The 22,469-nt window shown below is 38.5% G+C and overlaps 1 protein-coding gene across 1 annotated transcript in view; it reads left to right on the plus strand.

Moving 5' to 3' along the window:
* Window positions 1-21,963: 21,963 nt before the first annotated feature.
* The window catches only part of DLGAP2 (discs, large (Drosophila) homolog-associated protein 2), a 98,780-nt gene continuing 98,274 nt past the window's right edge, over window positions 21,964-22,469 (plus strand). Inside the window, exon 1 of the mRNA XM_009999175.1 lies at window positions 21,964-22,024. The gene's annotated coding sequence lies outside the window, so the exon portion shown is untranslated. The remainder of the gene's footprint in view (window positions 22,025-22,469) is intronic.

Genomic DNA, 22,469 nt, shown 5'->3' on the forward strand with positions numbered 1-22,469 from the left:
TACTGTATTTGAATACATTCTCAAGACAGATTTCTTCCTATTATTCTTTGCTGTAGGAAAAATACAGTTAGCTCTAAGTGTGCTGAAAATCTCTCTCATCATCATCTTCAGTGCAAACTGAAATTATGACAGTAGATAAAATAAAATATTAAATTAAAATGTTCCTATAAAGATAGCCTAGTTGAAGAACAACTAGTTTTTCTAGTAAAATATGAATTTGGTGAATAGCAACTTTTTTTTCTTCTAATACTTAAATTAAAATTACTTCACTCTAAATTAAAAGCAGGTGTTTCCCTTATTTCATCTTTTGTTTGTTTTGCACATGACTTCTTTTTCTCAAAGTGTTGCTGAAGTGTTGCGACTACCAATAGATTTTGGAGTCTGCGTGCTGAAGCTAGTCTTTACATTGTCATGTCTTTATTACTGGGAACATCTCTTTTGGTGTATTTGAAATTCTCCATCTAGCTATTCTAATCTATAAATAACATCATATCAGTGAAATAAAACTCTGTATCCAAAATAATTTAACAGGATTTAAGTTTCTGTCCCTAGAGGCTTTAAATGAGCTGTCACAGTTTGCCAGGATGCCTAGAATGTGTGGTTTAGGAGCTTGGAGACAAAACCAAAAACAATTCATAAGTGATAGTTGCTTTGTTTGTATTTTATAACCATCACCTTTACAATCATTATATTCATGAGCCTGCAGGCTGCAGAGGGGCAGGCAGAGACCAGGGGTGGTGAAAGGGCATGAGCTGTCTCGGCTGTGGGAGCAGCAGCTGCCCTGTCTGCAGCGCAGGCGCTGAGCAGCGGCACAAGAACAGGCCCACAGACACACAGCTCCTCCACAAGCATTGCCTGCTCCACTCCATCTCAGCCCTGCTTTCAGAGGGCCCATCGCAGCCACGTAGGCAAGGAAGGCCTGAATAAACTCAGAAACATGAGCTGTCTTTGAAGAGTACAGCTGCATTTCATGTTACAGACATTGAGTACTTGAGGCAGAAAGACTGTCACTTTCCCAAGATTTCAAATCAAACCAGCAGCAAAACCAGTAATGACAACCCAAAGGTTCCTGATTCACAGCCTTCCCACATTTTCCCAGATCCTGCCACTTCACCATTCTTTTTTCTTTTCTTCAGAACTACAATTGTGAATTTTAATTCATCTCTCTTTGAAATACCAGGGTATGACAGCCTCAACATGCACTGGGAAGCATGGCCGGTGGTACTAACCTGTTCCTTGAAAACTGAGACTAGGATATTGAACTCAGTTTTGTGTATTAAAATATTTATCACAAGAAATTTAGGAAAACGATGCTGAAAGGTCAAATTTTCCATTATGGCCCTGCAGCAGAAAGGACAGCACAGATCTTCAGCGGTAAAAATATTGCTTTATTCTAAACCTTACCATGCAGACTCTTCATTTATTTCCAGAAACTGTGTCTTACTGTTATTTGACCCCTGAGCCCCATTGACATTCACCTGCAAAAGCAAAAGGCTTCAGAATTTCTACTTGTTTTTGCTCTCATTAAATCTTCCATACTTGTAGGTGCCCTTTTTTTGCATGCTCAAAAGCAGTTTTGTGGAAGTAAAATCTTTGCAAAGGGAAGTTTTATGTAGCTTTTTCCAGTCTCTGATTAATTGTTAACATGAGATCTCCCTTTAAAAAATGTGTGAATCTTCCACTCGTTCCTACCTGATAAAAGTTAAAACTTTTCTGCTTTCTTTTCCACTGAGCAGCTCTCCAGCTGCTCTTCCTCAAGCCTGTAGTGGTTCACGGGGTTGTTGTGATTGAAATGCAGGACCCAACACCTGGCCATATTGAACCTCATGTAGTTGGCCTTGGCCCATCGGTCCACCCTGTCCAGGTCCCTCTGTAGAACCTTCCTACCCTCAAGCTGACAGGCCTGCACTTCCAAAAATCCTTCTTCCAGCTTTTCTTGTAGATACGTGTCACGTTAGCCAGTCTCCAGTCATCTGGGACCTCCCCTGTTGACCAGGATTGTTGATGGAGAGAAGCTTAGTGAGCTCCCCTGCCAGCTCCCTCAGCACTCAAGGGTGGGTCCCATCTGGCCCCATAAACTTCTACGTGTCCAAGTGCAGAAGCAGATCATTAACTACTTCCTTCTTAACTGGGGGTGGGAGGAAGTGGGTGTTCTGCTCTTCATCCTTATCTTCCAGCTCAGGAGGCTGAACACCCTGGGAGTAGCTGCTCTGACTATTAAAGATGGAGGCAAAGAAGGCATTAAGAAGGCATTTTCCTTATCCTTGGGTGCAATGATCCCCCTCTGCATCCCGTAAGAGATTCTCCCTGGCTCTTTTTTTATTGTTGATTAATTTATAAAACCTTTTTTTGTTATTCCCTATGTCAGTGGCCAAGTTGAGCTCTGGGTGGGCTTTTGCCTTCCTAATTTTCTCTCTGTGACATAATGAGAACTCTGTACTCCTCTTAAGTTGCCTGTCCTTTTACTACTAAGTCCCAACAAAAGCTCCATGTTCAACCAGGCTGGCTGTCTTCCCTTCCCTTTGATCTTGTGACACATGGGAACAGCTGCTCATGTGTCTTTAGGATTTCCTTCTTGAAGAGCATCCAGCCTTCCTGGACCCCTTTTTCCTTCAGGATTGTCTCCCAAGGGATTCTCTCAACCAGTGTTCTGAACAGGCCAAAGTCAGCCCTCCAGAAGTCAAAGGAGGAGGTTTTGCTAACTCCCTTCCTTACAGCACTAAGAATTGAAAACTTCACCATTTCATGACCACTAAGCCCAAGACCATGTTAAATCTATTTATTTATTTTGCCTTTAAAGCTTTGTGGTTTCTCTTGTCCTTGTTGCTGTTATCTGTAGAAAGGTAACACCCCAAGTCTGGCATCTTGTCTCTTTTGCACTAAACACTCTTCAAATGCAGAAAATCAGCTTCCTGTTACAAACAAATCACTCTCCAAATAGAAGACCCAGAGAGAGAAGGGAGATGGGTATGCAGTACAAACAGATTGATGACTGGAAAGCAAAAAACAGGTTGCATTATTTTTAGTATCGTGTAGCCTGTATCAATCATGAAGAGGAGTTACCCAGAGGAATACCAAAATACTAGGGAAAAGAGACTACTAAGGAAGAAATGAAAAAGATTTGGGAATGTACAACATTTAATCTCATTTAGATTTTATTTTTAATGTACAGTGATGAAAAGTTGGAACTAAACTTTTTTTTTTTTTATAGCAGAAAAGGGGCCCAAGTAAATACTGACTCAGATTAAAGGGTATTCTAAAAAATACTCTGAGATCTCAGCTGCTCTTCCTCAAGCCTGTAGTGGTTCACGGGGTTGTTGTGATTGAAATGCAGGACCCAACACCTGGCCATATTGAACCTCATGTAGTTGGCCTTGGCCCATCGGTCCACCCTGTCCAGGTCCCTCTGTAGAACCTTCCTACCCTCAAGCTGACAGGCCTGCACTTCCAAAAATCCTTCTTCCAGCTTTTCTTGTAGATACGTGTCACGTTAGCCAGTCTCCAGTCATCTGGGACCTCCCCTGTTGACCAGGATTGTTGATGGAGAGAAGCTTAGTGAGCTCCCCTGCCAGCTCCCTCAGCACTCAAGGGTGGGTCCCATCTGGCCCCATAAACTTCTACGTGTCCAAGTGCAGAAGCAGATCATTAACTACTTCCTTCTTAACTGGGGGTGGGAGGAAGTGGGTGTTCTGCTCTTCATCCTTATCTTCCAGCTCAGGAGGCTGAACACCCTGGGAGTAGCTGCTCTGACTATTAAAGATGGAGGCAAAGAAGGCATTAAGAAGGCATTTTCCTTATCCTTGGGTGCAATGATCCCCCTCTGCATCCCGTAAGAGATTCTCCCTGGCTCTTTTTTTATTGTTGATTAATTTATAAAACCTTTTTTTGTTATTCCCTATGTCAGTGGCCAAGTTGAGCTCTGGGTGGGCTTTTGCCTTCCTAATTTTCTCTCTGTGACATAATGAGAACTCTGTACTCCTCTTAAGTTGCCTGTCCTTTTACTACTAAGTCCCAACAAAAGCTCCATGTTCAACCAGGCTGGCTGTCTTCCCTTCCCTTTGATCTTGTGACACATGGGAACAGCTGCTCATGTGTCTTTAGGATTTCCTTCTTGAAGAGCATCCAGCCTTCCTGGACCCCTTTTTCCTTCAGGATTGTCTCCCAAGGGATTCTCTCAACCAGTGTTCTGAACAGGCCAAAGTCAGCCCTCCAGAAGTCAAAGGAGGAGGTTTTGCTAACTCCCTTCCTTACAGCACTAAGAATTGAAAACTTCACCATTTCATGACCACTAAGCCCAAGACCATGTTAAATCTATTTATTTATTTTGCCTTTAAAGCTTTGTGGTTTCTCTTGTCCTTGTTGCTGTTATCTGTAGAAAGGTAACACCCCAAGTCTGGCATCTTGTCTCTTTTGCACTAAACACTCTTCAAATGCAGAAAATCAGCTTCCTGTTACAAACAAATCACTCTCCAAATAGAAGACCCAGAGAGAGAAGGGAGATGGGTATGCAGTACAAACAGATTGATGACTGGAAAGCAAAAAACAGGTTGCATTATTTTTAGTATCGTGTAGCCTGTATCAATCATGAAGAGGAGTTACCCAGAGGAATACCAAAATACTAGGGAAAAGAGACTACTAAGGAAGAAATGAAAAAGATTTGGGAATGTACAACATTTAATCTCATTTAGATTTTATTTTTAATGTACAGTGATGAAAAGTTGGAACTAAACTTTTTTTTTTTTTATAGCAGAAAAGGGGCCCAAGTAAATACTGACTCAGATTAAAGGGTATTCTAAAAAATACTCTGAGATCTAAGAAAGCAGCAATGGAGAAGACATATTGCTTGTCTGATGAGTCATTTCTAATGCAGAATATTATCTCCATAGTGTATTTTTCTGTTGACTTATTTACTTGGAAAGCAATTTAAGCAAATTTTTAGGCTCTGAAAAGCTGTCTTCTGGGGTTTGTTTTGTTCTGTTTTGCTTTTCTCACAAAGTTGGCTCTGCATAGACAAACCAAGACAGTTGGCAGAAGTCTCAGGACTCCAGCCATGTAATAGAATAAATTTTTATTTTATTGTTAATTATTAAAAGCAGAAAAACAAAAACCAGGTGGTGATATCACCTACTGCAACTTTGTAACCCACAGAGAACCACCAATATTTACATTAATTCAGCAATCTGAAGTCAATAGCAATTGAAAATATGACAGGTTCATTTTTGCTAAAAGTGTTATTTTGTATACCAGGTAGAATATTGATGCTGAAAGACACCTGAAAGTTGAAAATAATGGGGGAAAAAATGCCAAAACAACATTTTCTGTATTTTTTTTTTTAAGTTACTTTTTTACCTTCAGATTTTTAACTCATTTTTGAGTTGGAAAGTCTTTCTAGTTGTCTCCAGTAAGACACTTAATAATTAAAAGGGAAGGGTAATATCTAGTGAGAAGAATTATACCAGATTGGATAGTTCCCATAGTGAGCCTGTCTCAGAGTTGCAGATGCTGCCTGGCTGGGTCTCCAGGCTGCAGCCATGCTCCTAAGGAACAGGGGGAGGGTCCAAGGGAAAATGGATTTTTCTGCTGCTAAGTTCTGGTGAAGCTTTGTGGAGAATAAAACATCTTCATAAATTACCTGGATTCCAGTGAACAGAAGCCTGGGTATCGCTTTGGCGTCACTGGTGTTAGCAAGATTTCTTTTCAGTTTTGCTGTGAAGCCTTGGCTTTATGCAAGTGCTTGATTGGTGTAAACTATTTATTTTTCATCTGCCCATGAACTGAACTGTCTTTTACCTTACATGCTATATTTCTAAAATACTTTTCAAATTAATGTTGGCCTTTCACCCATTTAAACAAATTCAGACCTAATAATACTCAATTTTATTCTGCTAGTATTAACATTTTTCTCACCAATGGTATGTGCATAAGCAGCTGCTGTAATAAATGTACTGCATTTTTTGTTACATTGATACATCATGTTCTAGGAAGCTCCAAATGATGAAATAGACATAAAATTAATGAAGAGAAGCAACGTGGTGTTAATAGCTAATGAGAAAATTTTGAACGTGTTTAGATAAATAAACCCTGATATAAAAAAATGCAGTTTAAATACCAGGGAATGTTAATTACTCACAGTTTAATGAGGAAATTAATTAAGGCACAGCACAAGTACAAAGTAAGAATGCATGTTGCTTTTCTCAGGAGATAATTGGTAGCTTTGAAATACTGAGAAACCCAAGCTTGAGACATACAAGGCTATTACAGGACCTATTATTTCATGTAGAGATGAGTGATGGGCATATATTCAAAAGAAAGTTAACTTCATGAAGGAACCAACAAGAAGAAGCTGGAGCCATAAGAAAAATTTCACATGTATTAAAAAGAAAAATCTATGAAACTCAGTGAAGTGGTACATGGAGTCAAATCCCAGCAATGAAATATGGATATGTAATTACTGGATATGTGATTAGGATAATGAAAGATCCTTCCAGTTATCTTCTGGGAGGTTATCCTCCTATTTTATTTTATTTTTACTTCCTGGCTGTGGAAATTGAGAAGATTGAGCAAAATACGTAATTTCTTAGTGTGAATTACCAGCAACAGGAGAAATACATTATTGGCTAAAAAAGTTTGAGCTAGTTGTGGGAAGGCTAAGGAAAAGTTTTGGTAGTTGTGGGAAGGGCTTTTAGGATCAGGGAGACTGTAACAGTATCACATATATACTCCTATTGGCTACAGGTTTTTCCCGTTTGCCCCTTGACAAGCAGGCAGTAGGTTTCTATCACTTTGCCTGCAAAATTTCTGTCTGATAATCTAATGAATCATGAGATGAGGAAGTTTTATTTTTTAGCCAGATGTTTTCCTTTCTATCGTTGTATCATGTTACTCCTAATTATAGTCAAATGGATAGAAGAAAGGCAAGGAGAGTATAAACAACCAAGGGAAGCATCAGTGGCTACTTTTTAGAGACTCAGAGAGTTTATCACACACTACATAATATAAATAATTATTTTTTAAAAAGTATAGTACTTATCATAAACTAGAGACTCAAACATTGAATTACTTCTATTTAAGACTTTAACATGCTCTGTTTTATCTTAGGTGCATCTCCAAGGGAAGTCAGATTCCTGTAAATGTAAATAAATGCTAATTAATTATGGCTTTTGGATTCAATAGATATTGACAGTGCAAACCTATATTGCCACTCCATTTACATGTCCAGTTGCTTACTATTAATTTCTGTAAGTCTTATGTGTCTATTGCCACAATCCTTAGTTCCTGATTGTATGAATCAAATCATTATCTATGTGAGATAAAACTGTATCTTGTTACGTAGGGCATCCAAATGTTTGTTTCTTTTTGTTTCTGTTAGCTTTTCTAATGCTATTGCTCATCCTTGAAATTGTTATTTTTCATTAAAAAAGACCAGGATGAGAAATGATGTACCTGTAGCATTTCCAGGCTACATCGGGCTGTCCTGATGGCCTTGCATTTGAGGGCCTTGCTGTCCTAGATGATGCACTTTCTTTATGGTGTATTTTTCATATCGAATATTCTCCTGTAAGATATTAGAAACACTAATACTACCATAGTATTAGGGGTTACTAGTAGAGTAAGTCTAGTATTAATTACTCCTTTCATTATGTATATAATAAGTCCAGCATCAGGAAACCATGAGTGGACAAATGCACACATACAAACATGCTGTAAACTCACAACACTAGTATTTATAATCCATAATCCCAAGATGAGTAAATAACAGGAGAAAATAGTGTAGCACAGAGATTGAGCAGTGATGTACAGGTATCATGTTAGTTCTGTGTTTGGGACTTCTTTTCACAGAGTTTTGCTTGTTATTTATTAATTTTAATTGGAGTTTTGGGAAAAGAGATGTTGCTAAGTGAGAACCCAAACAAAGGATAACAGGTAGGAATGTTTTAGAGGCTCCTGGGTCGTCCCTAGGAAGTTTTCATGTGTACAGAACACCAGTAGCATAACTCAGCAAATGGCAAAACAAGCCCCATCATGCTGTTCTGGAAAACATCATCCATGGATATATTTATGCTGCCATCAAGTGTGATTTCCGTTATTAGTTCTGCAGATTACTTGATGCAGTTAGCTCCAGTACTGATGTCAACAAAGCTGCTGCTGTTGAAGTTTCTGTGAAGGTCTTGCCAAACTCTGTGTATATTCTTGGTGGCTGAAGCCTGAGTTGCTATTGCTTAACAACTGTTGATTTCTAACCAGATTAGAGTTACAAGTGCTGAAATAATTCTTAGTAGAAAAGCATATGATATCGAGCAAGTATGTGTGTGTGAGAACAGAGGGCTTGGAGATGGACATAGGGAGTCAATCAGCATGTGGGAGATAAAATACTACATAAATGAGCTAAATGGCATAAGAGGCCCTGCATTCACTACCTATATGAGGCAGTAAACTTTGAGGAGATGGGAAAAACTAACTTGAGTCTAACATCTAGTGCCCTTCTTTGAAAGCGTTCCATGTGTTTGGTTACATTTCTTTAGAAGGTGGCAATTTTTAGTCACTGATAATTCCCCTTTTTTCAATTCACTTTAAAACTTCAGATAGAAGTCCTTGGAGGCAAGACTCCTCCTCCTTCATCCCTTTATATAATGAGTTGTAAAATAATCCTCATATTTGTGCATTTGGGTGGTGCAAATGATGGTCATGTTAAATACCTGCAGGGAATATACAAAGAGGTTCCGGTCTTATTTGGAGGACTGAACATTTGTTTTGTACTGAATTGAACAGAAAACAGTTTTTCACCATCACAGGGATTTTTAGGATTGTAGGTTTTCAGAACTGAAATGAAACTGTGTGGTGGATTTACCCCAGTCAGCAGCCAAATGTTCCACAGGACAGGGAGAAACCAGAAGGAAGGTGAGAAGACTTGTGAAGCAAGATAACGACAGTTTAATAGAGGAAGCAAGAGCTGCACATGCAATCAAAGAAAAAAGATTAAATAATTTACTGCTTCTCATAATCAGACAGGTGTCTAGACACTCTGGAAGCAGGAGCTCAGCACTCTTAAAGTTTGCTTGAGAAGACAAATGCCAGAACCACAAACATCCCTCCTTCCTCCATCTTTCCTCAGCTTTTAGTGCTGAGCAGGACATCATATTGTGAATATCCCTTGAGTCAGTTTGGGTCAGCTGTCCTGGCTGCATCCCCTTCCATAAAGGGGGATGAAGATGAAGCCTGGAGCCTGCACAAGCACTGCTCAGCAGTAGCTACCACACTGGTTTGTCATCAACACTTTTAGCCACAAATGCAGAGCACATCACTGTATGGACTGGCATTAAGAAAGTTAGCTCCATCCTAGACAGACCCAGTAGAAATGGAAGATTTTAATAATTTTTAATTATTTTTTTTTTTTAAATGAAAAGCTGAAGAGGGGTATGGCCAGTGGTGGTGACATCAGAAATCGAGACACATTCTTCTGCTTCTTATATTTTACTTGATATTACTTGATATTACTTATGGCATGCTGGATCAGCCTCCTCTGTCTTAACCATTATTTACTCATTTAAATTAACTTAAGTATTTCCAACTGAAAAAACTTGGAAAGATCAAGGCCAGAACATCAAGAGACTTTAAGTGCTTGATCAGAGTGTGAAGGACTTGCTTTCTAACCCCAAACCTTGCCCGGATAAAATAGCAGATGACAGCTGTTATTCTCCTAAGCTGAATCAATGTCAAAATTACCAAGTTCTTCTAAAGCAGATTTTCTTCTCTCTTTGAATGAAAGAAGAAGCCTTCATCAAAATTGATACATTCCTACAAAAAAAAATAAGGTCTCAATAAGTTTATATTTTCTAGGATGAAAAAAAAAAAAACAAAACAAAAGAACCCACTCCAACAACAACAAAAATGCCCATCCATCAGGGAGTAAGTAATGTAAAAATTCATCAGGAAACCCAAGAAGTTGGGTTGCATGCAGTAAGGCATGCTCAGAAGTTACGTTTTGAATAAGAAACAGCAGATGTGTGTGCAACTCAGAGCGGACGCAGCGGGAATTATTGGCACTGGTGTCCTGTGGGAAATGATTCCACTTGTAAGAATTAAGGGTGCAGCAGTCAATGTTAAGCCATTGAATACTTTCAATGCTAGAAACTGATGGCTGGAAAAGAATTGATATACATTGCTTACACAGAGTGATGTATTTAGTTGTGGCTGCCATCTTCACGCAGTCATATTATTTCTGCAGCGTGTAAATACATGGTGTGTTTTCAGTGCCTTTGCCATTTTCCTTTGGTCTGACTCAAAGTTTAACCAGCTGAAGGTCCAGTATGCACAGACTGATTAATTCAACTCAAATTAGCTTTTTTTTGCTCAGAGTCCAGAGAATGAATACAAAAAGTTATATTACTTTCAAAATAAAGTAATTAGTAATCATTAAAGCAGCAATCAGATGCAGAAGGCATTACAGCTGCATTAAAAAATGGAACTGGAAGTGAAACATTACTACTAATCACTGACATTGTCCTGAAAGAGCAGAAATTAAGCATTAATTTAAACTTATTTTAAAACCCATTACTGGGAGACCAAATTACTAAAACTTTGGAGCCCTTACTCGGGTTTCTATGGAACAAAACCAGTTCTGCATTTTGAAACACTCACAAATGATGAAGAACCACCTGAGAAGATGACAGGTTCTCTTTTTCCCCTTGCCCTTTGATGCTGAGACAACAAAAGAAAGGTGAAAGTGGACACCTCTCCTACAGGACATGACAGAATTCACTAATGCATTTTCAGACAATGAGTGTCACTACCAGCCTGGGCTTGATTTGAGCATTGCATCAGAAATGAAAACCTCAATATTTCATTTGCAGCTTCCTGACCTTTCTGCTGGCCATATTAAAGGCTTTGAAAAAAACAAAGACATGGAGAAGCAAAATGGACACAACAGCATTCATTTTCATTTTGTAATGTGAACTTGAAGACTTCTTCTTCAGAAAAGGAATCCTTTAAATGCAGCTGTGTCTGAAGTACTGCATGACTATATGTAGCATTCGAGCAAACAGCAAATGTTGGATTATGGATGCCCTAAACAGTTATTAAAGTAAGATAATGCAAAACACAGATTGCAATTGAAAGACACTGTGTTCAAGGTAATGAGACTACCCAACACGGTGTTTTAGTTCCTTGTATAATTTGTCTCCATGATTACCAGATCACAGTGAGGGCCCTGCCACGCCATCATGTTGCTGTAATTTAGCAAGTGATCCTGTGTCTGGTGAGCCTTAGTAACTGAACTTTATTTACATCGTTATACTATTAGCAAATATGAGCTAATTCTCGGTACTTTGCCCGCCAGGCTACACCTTGACTAATTTGACTTACCTTACAGCAGATTGATGGTTACACCAGCAGAGCTGATATGCTTAAGCACATTAAACCATCAACATTTGATCAAGTACCTAAGTCATTATTATTAAACACTTTTTAATTGTTTAATTTGTCAGCTGTGTGAGTTCCTCCAAAGAACAAACTGGATGTATTCCTGACCATGCACTGTTGCCAAGGCTGGAAAAGGCCACACTGACATCTATCCAAAGTACCTTTAGTGTGTTGCAGATACAGGAGCAGGAAGAGCCTGTGCACGTGTCAGTTACTTTGGATTTGCATCGGTACAGGGATTTGCCCATGTACAGACCTCAATGAGAAATTATTCTAGTGAATATGGTCTAGAAACTATTTTCCCTGTTTAGCACAAGCAGGCTTAGCAACACCTAAATGTGAAAGAAATGTAGGTCGTCCCTGTCCCAGTGTTGTAGCTACACACATAGCTGCAGATAAGGAGCTGACCTGAACAAATAGCCTTTTTGCTGAAAGAACAAATATTTGTGTTCAGTTTCTGAATTCCTTTTTAACTAATCATGACGATATCTGCCATAATGTAATTTTTCTTTAAGCCATCAACTGAAAAACAGAGCCAGCCACCTTAGCCAGCACTCCTCTTAGTCCCTGGAGAGGTGGGTTGGACACTGATCAATCCAGAGCTGCCTGCTCTTCTCCATTAACAGTAGAAGACAAAGGTACCCAGGCTCCAAGGTGCTTCAGTGCAAACCCTATGCTTGGGAAATTAAATGAAAACTTCATCTCTTTTGGTGAGATCAATCCATTGAACTTTAGGATTAGGAACTGGCTGAGCATCTGCAAACCTTTTTCCAACTTAAATATTGATTCTGCCCACCCTGCAGTACACAGCTTATAATTTTGTTTTCCAGTTTAACTGCCCACACACAGAATTGATTCTTCCTCACCTTCGTTTCTGTTTGTGTTATAAGGAAAATCCAAATAACAAACCAGTTGCACAGGCTGTAGTCAAATGTCACAACCAACAAACAGAAAGGTCCACCTCAGTATAATTGGTTTTAAAATGTAACATGTCAGTGTGTCTGTGTATCCTAAGCAATCACAGAAATACGTGCTATATATTACACGGTTTCTAGAGCAACCAGAGAGGACCCGAAAGGGTTGCACCCACTGTGCAGAGTGCTAAACAAATGCATTAGTGAGAAAGCTCTCTGTGGTGTGGTAGATGGCAGAAGCCTTTTCTTTGTGGAATGCAACCTACCTGAAGCTGAAACTATTTCCTTCTTTGAGTAAGAATGTGGGGAGGAGGTGTGGGGGGTGGGAAGGCATTTTCAATTGTTGAAGCACTCCTTTTTGACATTTTTAGAAGTCTCATTTTTCCAACTCAAACATGTGTTGCTTCAAATCTCTTTTAACTTGTAAAAAAGGTGAAAATATAGAAGTTTCTTCCATTTTTAGACTCTCACTTAACAATTGTGTTAGTTTTAAGATAGTTCTAAGTTGGGATTTTTTAATTTGTAGTTGAAAATTTCAATGGGAAATTTCTTTGCTGTTTCTAATTACTTGCAATCCTTCATTAAAGGCCTTGCAGTATAAATAACTCAGTAGAGCATACAATTGGGAGTACGCATGCGTGCACAGCATCTTCAGGTGAGCTGGAACCTGTGACACTGCTGGCACCTCAATACTATTACAGCTGAGGTTGGAAGGAGAGAAGGAAGAAAAGAAGGACTGATGGGGAGGTTTTAAAGGAAAAATGAATAATTAAAAAAAAAGCACATCTCTGAAGGAGACAGGAGAAAGAGGGATATGGACAACAGAACTGGTTAAAAATGAAACAGGATAAGAGGAGCAGATGAGAGAGGATGACTTGCATTGCAAGTGCATTGCAGGGGTGGGGAAGCTGAAAGGGATATAGGAACCAGTTACCAACCACTGGAAAAGTCATGAACTCTGAGGGATAGATCTGAGCTGCCGAGCATGACTTCAGGATGATGAAAATGGACAAACAAATGAGGCATCCTGATCCATCAGTCTTTGCTTGCTAGAGCTGTTCCAGACCCATGATTCTTTCTAGGAGGAAACCTTGTTTTGATTATTGTTATTTTTGAGAGGGGAAAATGGCTCATTTAAAAGTTACTGGCATTCCATGTCTGCTTAAATTGCCAGAAGGAACCTACCTACTATATTTTATGTAATCATATTTGCTAAATTGAAAAAAAACATTAGCTGTCAATCCCACCACCCCAGCATTTAAGCGTTCACAGAAATCCTCACCCAAATTGACTTGTGTAGGAATTAATAAATTTGAGCCCTCCTTCTCCTCTCTTTTCAACATTTCACGTACAAAAAAACCCATAAGCATCCCATTTCTGGTAGTATAGATCTTCATCATCTAATGTCAAAAGGCCTTTTTGAGGGTTCTCATGGCTTTAGCTACTAATAACTGATTTCAGGTTTTGGTGGAACTACTGACTTTTCCCTCATCCCAGTGAGGTCAAAGGTTTTTCATGCTAAAAATGTCTTCTATTGTGGCAAACCAGTAACCACTATGACTCATTATGTATCTCAGATCCTTCTAATAAATGCAGTTGATCTCTGACTTTAAAATGTCTTATTTATTGGACGTTTGAAATATGGTAACGGTTCTCAGACCATTTGCCTTACTATAATACAAAGCTGTAAAAATAGAATGCCATGACCCCCTAGCAATAATTGTTGTAGATCTGGATGTTGGTTTTACCAAACAGTAAATGGGAGCAGACCTTGTTTTAACCTGAAAATGAAAAGATTACAAAACCCATGTTCTGTCATAGTTTCACATTAGAGATTTCAGTAATTTTGAAGAAGAGTCTTCAAGAAAGACTTTTCCTTTAAGCATATTTGATATATATTGAAAAGATTAATTGAGTATACACTAGGAGCCAGAAGTTTTGGGCTCACCGAACAAGCGTCAAAATTCACAATTAGCTAATATATTCTTTAATATCCCCACATTTTAATATAGAGAATTTGGGATTCCTCTCACAGATCCTGAAAAGCAATCAGGAGCTTGACACAGTCATTCAGCTGTGAAAAAAAAAAAAAAAGAGGAAGCAAGTGCTTTTAGGAATTTCCTAGAATGACTGAAGTGCACAATCACATGGACCCATGTCTGAACACAATGTGTTATCACTGGCTTGCTCTTTTTGCTTGCAGTTAGTTGTTAATAAGGAGAGACTGAGTTCTATAACTGAATTAGTCATTTAAATTCTAGAATGACTGAAAAGTCAAGGTACTTTAACACTTCTCAGCATTATCCAGTACCTTTTTGCATTTATTGCTTGAAGAGTGGCAAGGAAGAGGAACTTGCAGACCACGGGGGTAAAAGGATAAGGCAGCTCAGAAAGGCTTCCAAAGGAGCAAAATCACCCTCCCTGGCTCAGGAAAGGCTGCTGTGAGGAACCAAAACCTTTCAGGGTGATCACCATAATATTGCTAAGGCAACCCATGTTTTGTGGATGATTTTCAGCTGCCAAAAAATGGGACATCAGAGTTGGTGCTGCTAGGATGAAGAAGACCCCTGTTACCTTCTGTGATCCCTTGTAATATATTTCATTTTAAACTTTTTTTTTTTTTTTTCTTTTTTCTTTCTTTCTTTCCCCAAGATGGAACCTGAGGAATGCAGCCAGCTTCCTCTCCTTGATTTAATAAGCTGTGTGCCTGGCTACTCTCTCGGGTGGCTGAAGCCTGATTTCACAGTCCTGCTAACTGGAACTATGCTATATAAATGTGGGCAGGCTGGATGAAATCAAGAGACCAGGAATTTCTCAGTCCTGCTCTTCTGAGGGTTTGGTTTTAACGGTCTTGGTAGTAACCTGAGCTAAGCAAAATGCTGGGATTCTTCAGTATTTATTAGAGTAATATATAAGAGAACTATGTTTGTGTTTGGAAAGCCAAACAAATTGTCTCTCTTGGGCACAACTTAATATAAAAAATGAATTGCCTGAGTTATGAAATGGGCAGATGAAAATAATAAAATTAAAAAAAAAAAAGGCAAAAAGCAGACAACAGCAGCATGCCACTGGAAATAAAACATACCATAAAGCCTCTTGAATTTCTGGCTGCTGTGTCTGAAAATGGCATAGCAGAGTAACAAATATGGCATAGCAGAGTAACAAAAATATACAAGGAAGACTGAGAAGGATGATGAAAAACTTAGAATGGCTTTGCCATAATAAATTCTAAACAGATTCCTTACTTGGTTTGGAAAAGAGAGGACTGAGGCAGGGATGTGGTAGATGTCTACACAGTTAAAAATGATATAGACATAGTGAAAAGGGATCAATGATCCATTGTTTTTCACAAGCAAGAAATAGGGGCATCTAATTAAATTATCAGGCATCCTGATAAACAAACAAAAAGGAAATTCTTTTTCAAATAAAACATAATTAAATTGTGAGGTGCACTGGCACAGGATGCAGTAGAGGCTATCAGTATAAATGGGCTCAGAGAAGATTAGATGAATCCATAGAGGACAGATCCATTGGTAGCTATTAAAAAAAGATGGTCTAGATTAAACTTCCATCTCAGAAAGTCCCTTAAGTGCTAATTGCAGGAAGTTGGAAAGATATTGTAGGTGATCTACATATTTGCCCAGTTTCCAGCAGCATCGACTTTGGGCCAGTGCTGGAGCCAGCATACTGGGATGAACAGGTCGTTGCCAGATTCATCAGGAATGCTTTTTGTGTATGTGTGAGAACAAAACAAAGATTAGGCATGATAAAAACAAAGGCAACTTTATTAACCAGTGACTTTGTCTTACTTACAAGGTTTTTCACACAGGCCTCTTGAAAGGAAACCTCAATAACCTTAAATCTCCTACTATCATCTTTAATTTTTACTTCCATCAGAATTTACCGAACCCTGTTATACTTCTGTGTACTGGTTGCTTACCAGTATGCTATCAAAACAATGCAGAAGAATGTTGATTTTGACAATACCATCACTTGTTCTACATCTGCAGTAGTAAATTAAACTGGTCCAGGACAAAGGCCAAACAAATAAGAATTTGGTTATTTAAAATGTTGGTTGAAGAGGTGTGTGTCTTCATTTTAAGCTTGACCAACTACTTTCACTGTCCCAAATAATTCCAAGGTTTGACTAGGGAGTTAGCAGGGGCAAGGGACCATTAACAGTTTGGATGAAGACAGCCTGTTCTGGAAGATGTGGCTAGACCACACCAGTTGGTTTCATGGCCAGAGCATGGGCCTTCCCCATGTCTCATGTATTGTAGAGTTGTAATATTCATTGGACAACCTCTTGAAGATCGGGTGAGAAAAGGAACAGGTTTACCACAAGTGATAATGGCATCTTGGGGAAGACCCAAACCAAGCCAATTCACTGTCTCCCACGAGGAGTGAGTGGGTCATAATAACATCTGGGTGTTCCTGGGTTTGGTCATTTCCCTTTAGTCAGGATCAGCCTAATGACAATTCTCAGTGATACAGACCCTGTAGCAGACTGGCAATATCTTTGGCTAGAGCCAAAGGCCACTTGCAAGAAATACTGTAATTGGGTAGTAGGCTAGTGGACTTGGAGGTACAGGAGATACCTCCTCTAGCATCTCTAGTCTGCAAGAGGCAATCTGGGTTTCTCAGATCATAGAGTGAGACGGTGAGAGCTCTGTGTTCATACTCTGGACACATTTTATGTTCTGTAATTGTGTAACCAAATGAAGTTGCCCTGGTTGCTTAATCCAGACATTTTAGGCCCTGTGTTTTCTTTCATGAGTTGTCAGAGGCAATGCACCTTTGAGTTAATGCACCAGGTGCCACCTAAGAAAAAAATAAAAGAGCAACAGCTACAACAGGGAGCTTACAGGCTGAAAGAAAAGCACACATAGGAAAAATCAATGGGAGGTCCAGAGCAGACGAATAATAAATAAATTAAAATCCAATAAACTGAGAAGCTCAATATCAGTTGTAGTTCAGTCTGACTCTTGTATTGTGATGGCAAAGCCTTATTGATTATAAGGCTTGCTGATGTAAGCCTTTTAAAGTATATGAGCAACAAGTCCATTGAGACTGGGCCTGTTTTGTGGATGGGTTGGTTATAGAAGAAATGCAATTAGGAGATGGAAACAGTAGGCCTAGTTATTAAGGGAATGAACACATAAAAAATGAGGGCCAACATAAAGGCGTATCTTGGTGAAAGACTTTTCAGGTGAAGAACGAGAATGTAAACTAATAAGTCAAGCTCAGAGAGTAGATTGAGAGGTTAGAACTGAGATGATAAAATTTGAAGGGTGGGTAAAGGGATTATTGAACTGAGGAAAAGTAGTATTATCAGGTGGTTTCTGTGCAGTGACTGTCAAAATGCTCACTTAGACCACAGGCAGACAGGGACATGATGGAAGAGAGCATGTGTCCATCAGTTTATCCAGAAACTGCACTTCACTGTCCCAGAACATGAAGTAACATCTGCTGTCCCACAATCCAGTACAAAGTGCATCTCAGGCAGGATACAGAATTGACCCTCAAGAAATTAGCTGCATCTCCTTTATCCAAGTTTTACAAAAATGTGTTTCCGTAGCCTTAAGCAGTTTTATTTGTGGTTTACTTTGGACTGTAACCAATGTTCTAGACACAAAAAAGTAATTAGAAGCCAAGGCTCCTCCTGCATCCGTAGCTCATCAGGAGCCCACCACATGCCTGAGCAGTGGCTGCAATTGCCGCTACCGCAGCACACACCTTCGCCCAGATTTGGCCCATGCCAACCAGTGCTTCCCTAGGTAATGTCTCCTTAGCAGGGTAAGGAACAGCTCAAGCCAAGGCACACTCCTGTCAGACATCCAGCCTGTTCTGAGGAGCAAAGATATGCCATGCCATCTTGATCTCTGGCACTGGCCCAAGTCATTTCCCACTCTACATGTAGTAGCCTCAGGTTTGAATGAGCTGTCTGGACCTATCAAGCTGATTCCAGCTCAGCAGTGTCTCCTGACATTTCCAAGCTTAAGTCTAGAGAACTTCAGCTTTGAAAGGCTCTTATCACACTCTGGAGTGTTGCCTATGCAGTGTTGCACTGGAATGCATGACATCATCACATATTTAGAAAAGGTGATACTCAATGTAAATGACAGTTTGTGCTCTCCCATTTATGCAGATCACAGCATCATTTTACTATACATTCAGCTTTCACAGAAGCAGACGTCTCTGCACTTCTAAAGCCTATCATTTTTTGTTGCTACTTTGAAAAAAGCTCCGTTGATTTCTCCAATGATTTCTCCAACTATTTTTTAGTTTCAGTTTCAGAGACAGGTTTTTGCTTTCTATTTAGACCAGTCTATGATGCAGTACTTTGTATATTGAGAAGGTATTTTAAATAGTAATTGTACCCCTTGTCTGTGGACTGTGTGTTCCATACATTGTTTAAACCTTGAATTGTACATAATTTTTTTGCAATTCATCACCCATAAAAATATTCCATGTTAAGAGTACAAATTTTCCTCCATGTCCACTGGTGTAGAATATTCTACCAGCATTGCCCTCCTTGAGCAAAGGACAAGCTGAAATATTATGGATCTATGAGGTAGAGGAGATGAATAACATAAAATGAATGACTAATTTTATGACACTTGAGTTGCTACATGCACGAGAATTCTGTGACAATCTGCCTGATTTCATTACCACAAGATAAGAAGGTTGCTGCTGTGCTTATGAGTGAAGGATATGCTTTTCATTTCCACGGTCAATAATAAAAATTGTAATTTCTAGGAAAAATGTATGAATAAACAGAGACCATGTATGTCTGTTTTTGAAGGAATAACATGACTTTGCAGTGCAGTTCAACCACCCACAAAAATTATCTTTGTAATAGTGGAAGAGCCACTGAGACTTCCAATTAATTTATGCTTTGTAAGTGCAAAATACAAAAAAATTAATCTCTTCAAGGAACTAACAGTAGCCTTTTGAGAAGTCTAAACAATCAATTTGTGTTGTGAATGGGTATAGTCATACAATATAAAGAAATAAGCAGTCCTTATCCTTAGGAAGTAAACTAATCACTAAGAACTACTGATATCCCTCTTGCAGATTAATAAACCTAAGGGAATCACAAAAGAATTCTAAAGTTCTTTGAAGCATGTGCAATTGACTTTATTCAAAACAGAATACAGCTTTTTGCAGGATGGAAATTCTAACCTTTTTATGCTCTCTATAGACTCTTCTAGACGATAGGCTCACTGATACTAACAAATGTATTAATATAGGATAGCTACAAGAAATAAATTAATTCTATTCCTCACTCTACTGGATAATTGAGGTAGAAGGAGATTAACTGAATTGTCCACATCTGCACAGGAATTTTTATGACAAAGTCAGACTCTGACTTATGCATGACCTTTCCCTTTTATTTTGAAAATGAAATTTTTTTTCTTCTTTTTTTTTTTCTTTTTTTTTTCAAATGCAAGAAACCCATAAACATTTAGTCTAGTTTAGCTGACCCCTAAAATTATAGGCTAGTATTGGACAGAGCTTATGAGAATAATGCTGACTTCTTGCAAGGGAGAAATAGCATTGCACATTTTATTTTCTTTGGATCTTTCTAGAAGTATTTCCGAAAATATGTATGTGATACAATTTTGGAACAAATTAATAGCTTCTTTTTCAAAAATACAAACCTACTATTTCAATGTAAACTTCTTTATTATGAAGGCAACAGTAAGATCTCCTAGTTGTTTACATGAATGCAAAGGATCCTTCAGAATATTTTTGTTGTAACTTTCATTTGATTTGTTACTCCTGTGCAGCCAAATTAAAGGACATACATTTGAGTTATATAATATGGGCAGATCACGCGAGCAAAGTTTCCATGGAAACTGCCTAATTTGTGCTTTTATTTCATTAGAGTTGTCCATTACCTCTCCAAATGAAATTTAATTTAAATTCATATGCCAGTCATTTTTTAAAATTGTGTATGACTTTTTATCCATGTGTGTCACTTAATGAGATCACTAGTAGGCTTTATTTCCACAAAGTGAGTTTATTTAACAATTGAGTTTATAAACAAGATGTTTATTTGACAGCTCAGCTTATCCAACATTCTTAACATCCTTGGGACTTATTTTCTATACAGTATCTGTGTTATACTAACCATTGTTATCAATTGTATATTCTTAACCTCACGACTTGTCAAAACCAGGAACAATTGTTTGAGAGTATCCACATGAGTACACCCATTTTGCTAGTTGTGAGAAAATTGGGAAAAAATAGTACAAAAAAAAGTGCAAGACCAAGAAATATACAAAATGCATGTATTTGTTAAATGGAGAATTAAAAGAGGCAAAACTATGTCTGTTGTAAGCTGAACCACAAAAAAAACCAGCTTGTCTGGTACAGGGATTGAGGTACTCTTAAAAAACAGTGGAAATGTCTGCCTGAGGATACGAGGAACTGTGACTGATGTGAGTTATTTAGAAGTCAGCGGTCCTCAGTCATGCACAACATGGTCTGCAATACATTATGTTTTCTTTCTCTGAAGAACTAGTCATCAAACACTTAGTGATAGGCTATGGAGTCCTCCATTCTTTCACTGTTCTTTTGAGATGTCTGCTTGTAACACAGATGATAAGAAAGAGTACAGTGGAAGGCTGTATATTCTCAAACAACTTCTACCCAGCTGAGATGCCAAAAAATATGGACAATAGGGCAAAAAAAAAATTTAAAAAACATTGAAAAGATAATGTGTACTTCTATGAAATGTTACTGTGATATTTTTTATCCTAATCTTGTATTCTTTAGCCAATCTTGTATCTTAAGGAAATGTTACTGACCTGAGTTTCCATATGCAGTATTTCATGTTAGAAAAATCTGAGCTAGGTGCCAGGGACAAGTAAGTTTGTATGCCAACATGACAAGTGCACAGTGCAGAGGCAACAAGCTGCAATTTTGACACCGCTGTAGCCAAGGTAGCTAAGAGCTCACTCAGGCCATTCAGCAGGTTTCTGCACACTGTGCTGCGTTCATACAGCATAGACATATCATTGGAGTTTAAGTACTCTTCCAAAATTGTAGAAGTTGTCTCTGACACAAAAATAAATGTTATTGATTGGAGAAAATCACCATCACAGCATTACCAGAGTTCAGAATTGCAGAACTGAAATGGTTATTAATAAAATGCAAAGAAAGTGGCCTGAGAATCAGTAGTATTATTACCATTTGAGGAGGGAAGTGCTAAAGGTACAACTGGAAGACTGACAATAATGATTCTTCCTGGAATGAATAAATTATGGCTAAAAGGAAGTAGAATTCAATGTGACTAAGCAAAGCTGAAAAGAATATAAAATACGTTTTTTTTTAAAAGACATTTTTTAATATTATGACACTAGTGATGTGAAAACATCTTGTAAAGTTAAAAATAAAAATTACAAAAAAAAAAATAAATAGTGAAATGGAACCACACTTGAAAACTGACAAAAAGGAATAAATGCTGCAGATAATAGCACCTCAACAGCTCCACCATATCAGAGATACTGAATGGTAATAGGTAGCCCTGAGTGGATTTAAAAACTAGTGGAGAGTTTATGTCTGGGTATACAAAAATATCAGTTTTATTAATAGCTACTTTGTTTCTGTCTTTTCAGAAGAAGAGGGTGGCGATCTGCTCAAGTCGGGCTTCAGTTTTCCAGGGACGCCAGAGGAGGAGCTAGGTACAGATATCATCTCTCAGATACCTTGTACTGCTTGTACATCGAGAGGTTGGGTGCAGCCGTGGGGGTGAGGGAGCAGGAGGCTGCTCTGTGGTACAGCCTTTCTGCAGCCACAAAGGCCGCAGCAGGCGTGGCACCAGGCGGTGTTAATAAGGGTGGACAAAAAAACTCCCTCTCCAGTCCCCCTGGGAGTTTTTCACCTGCTATATAAGGTTAGAGAAATGAAAGCAGAAAAACATGAGATTTGGGTAACATCCAGGCAACCCAGAATTCAAAAGAAAGTGTTCCAAGAAATAATACACTTTCCTTGTTTTGTTTTTCTTTCTTTTTGTCTTATCCCTTAGAAAACAGTAATTGCAGAAAGAGTTTTCAATGTCACCTTTTAAATAAAAAAAACCAAAACAACAAAACACAAAAACCCCAACCAAAACAGAATCCAAAAAAA

Source organism: Chaetura pelagica, unplaced genomic scaffold (assembly GCF_000747805.2).
Source record: "Chaetura pelagica isolate M959 unplaced genomic scaffold, ChaPel_1.0 scaffold90, whole genome shotgun sequence".
Lineage (NCBI taxonomy): Eukaryota > Metazoa > Chordata > Aves > Apodiformes > Apodidae > Chaetura > Chaetura pelagica.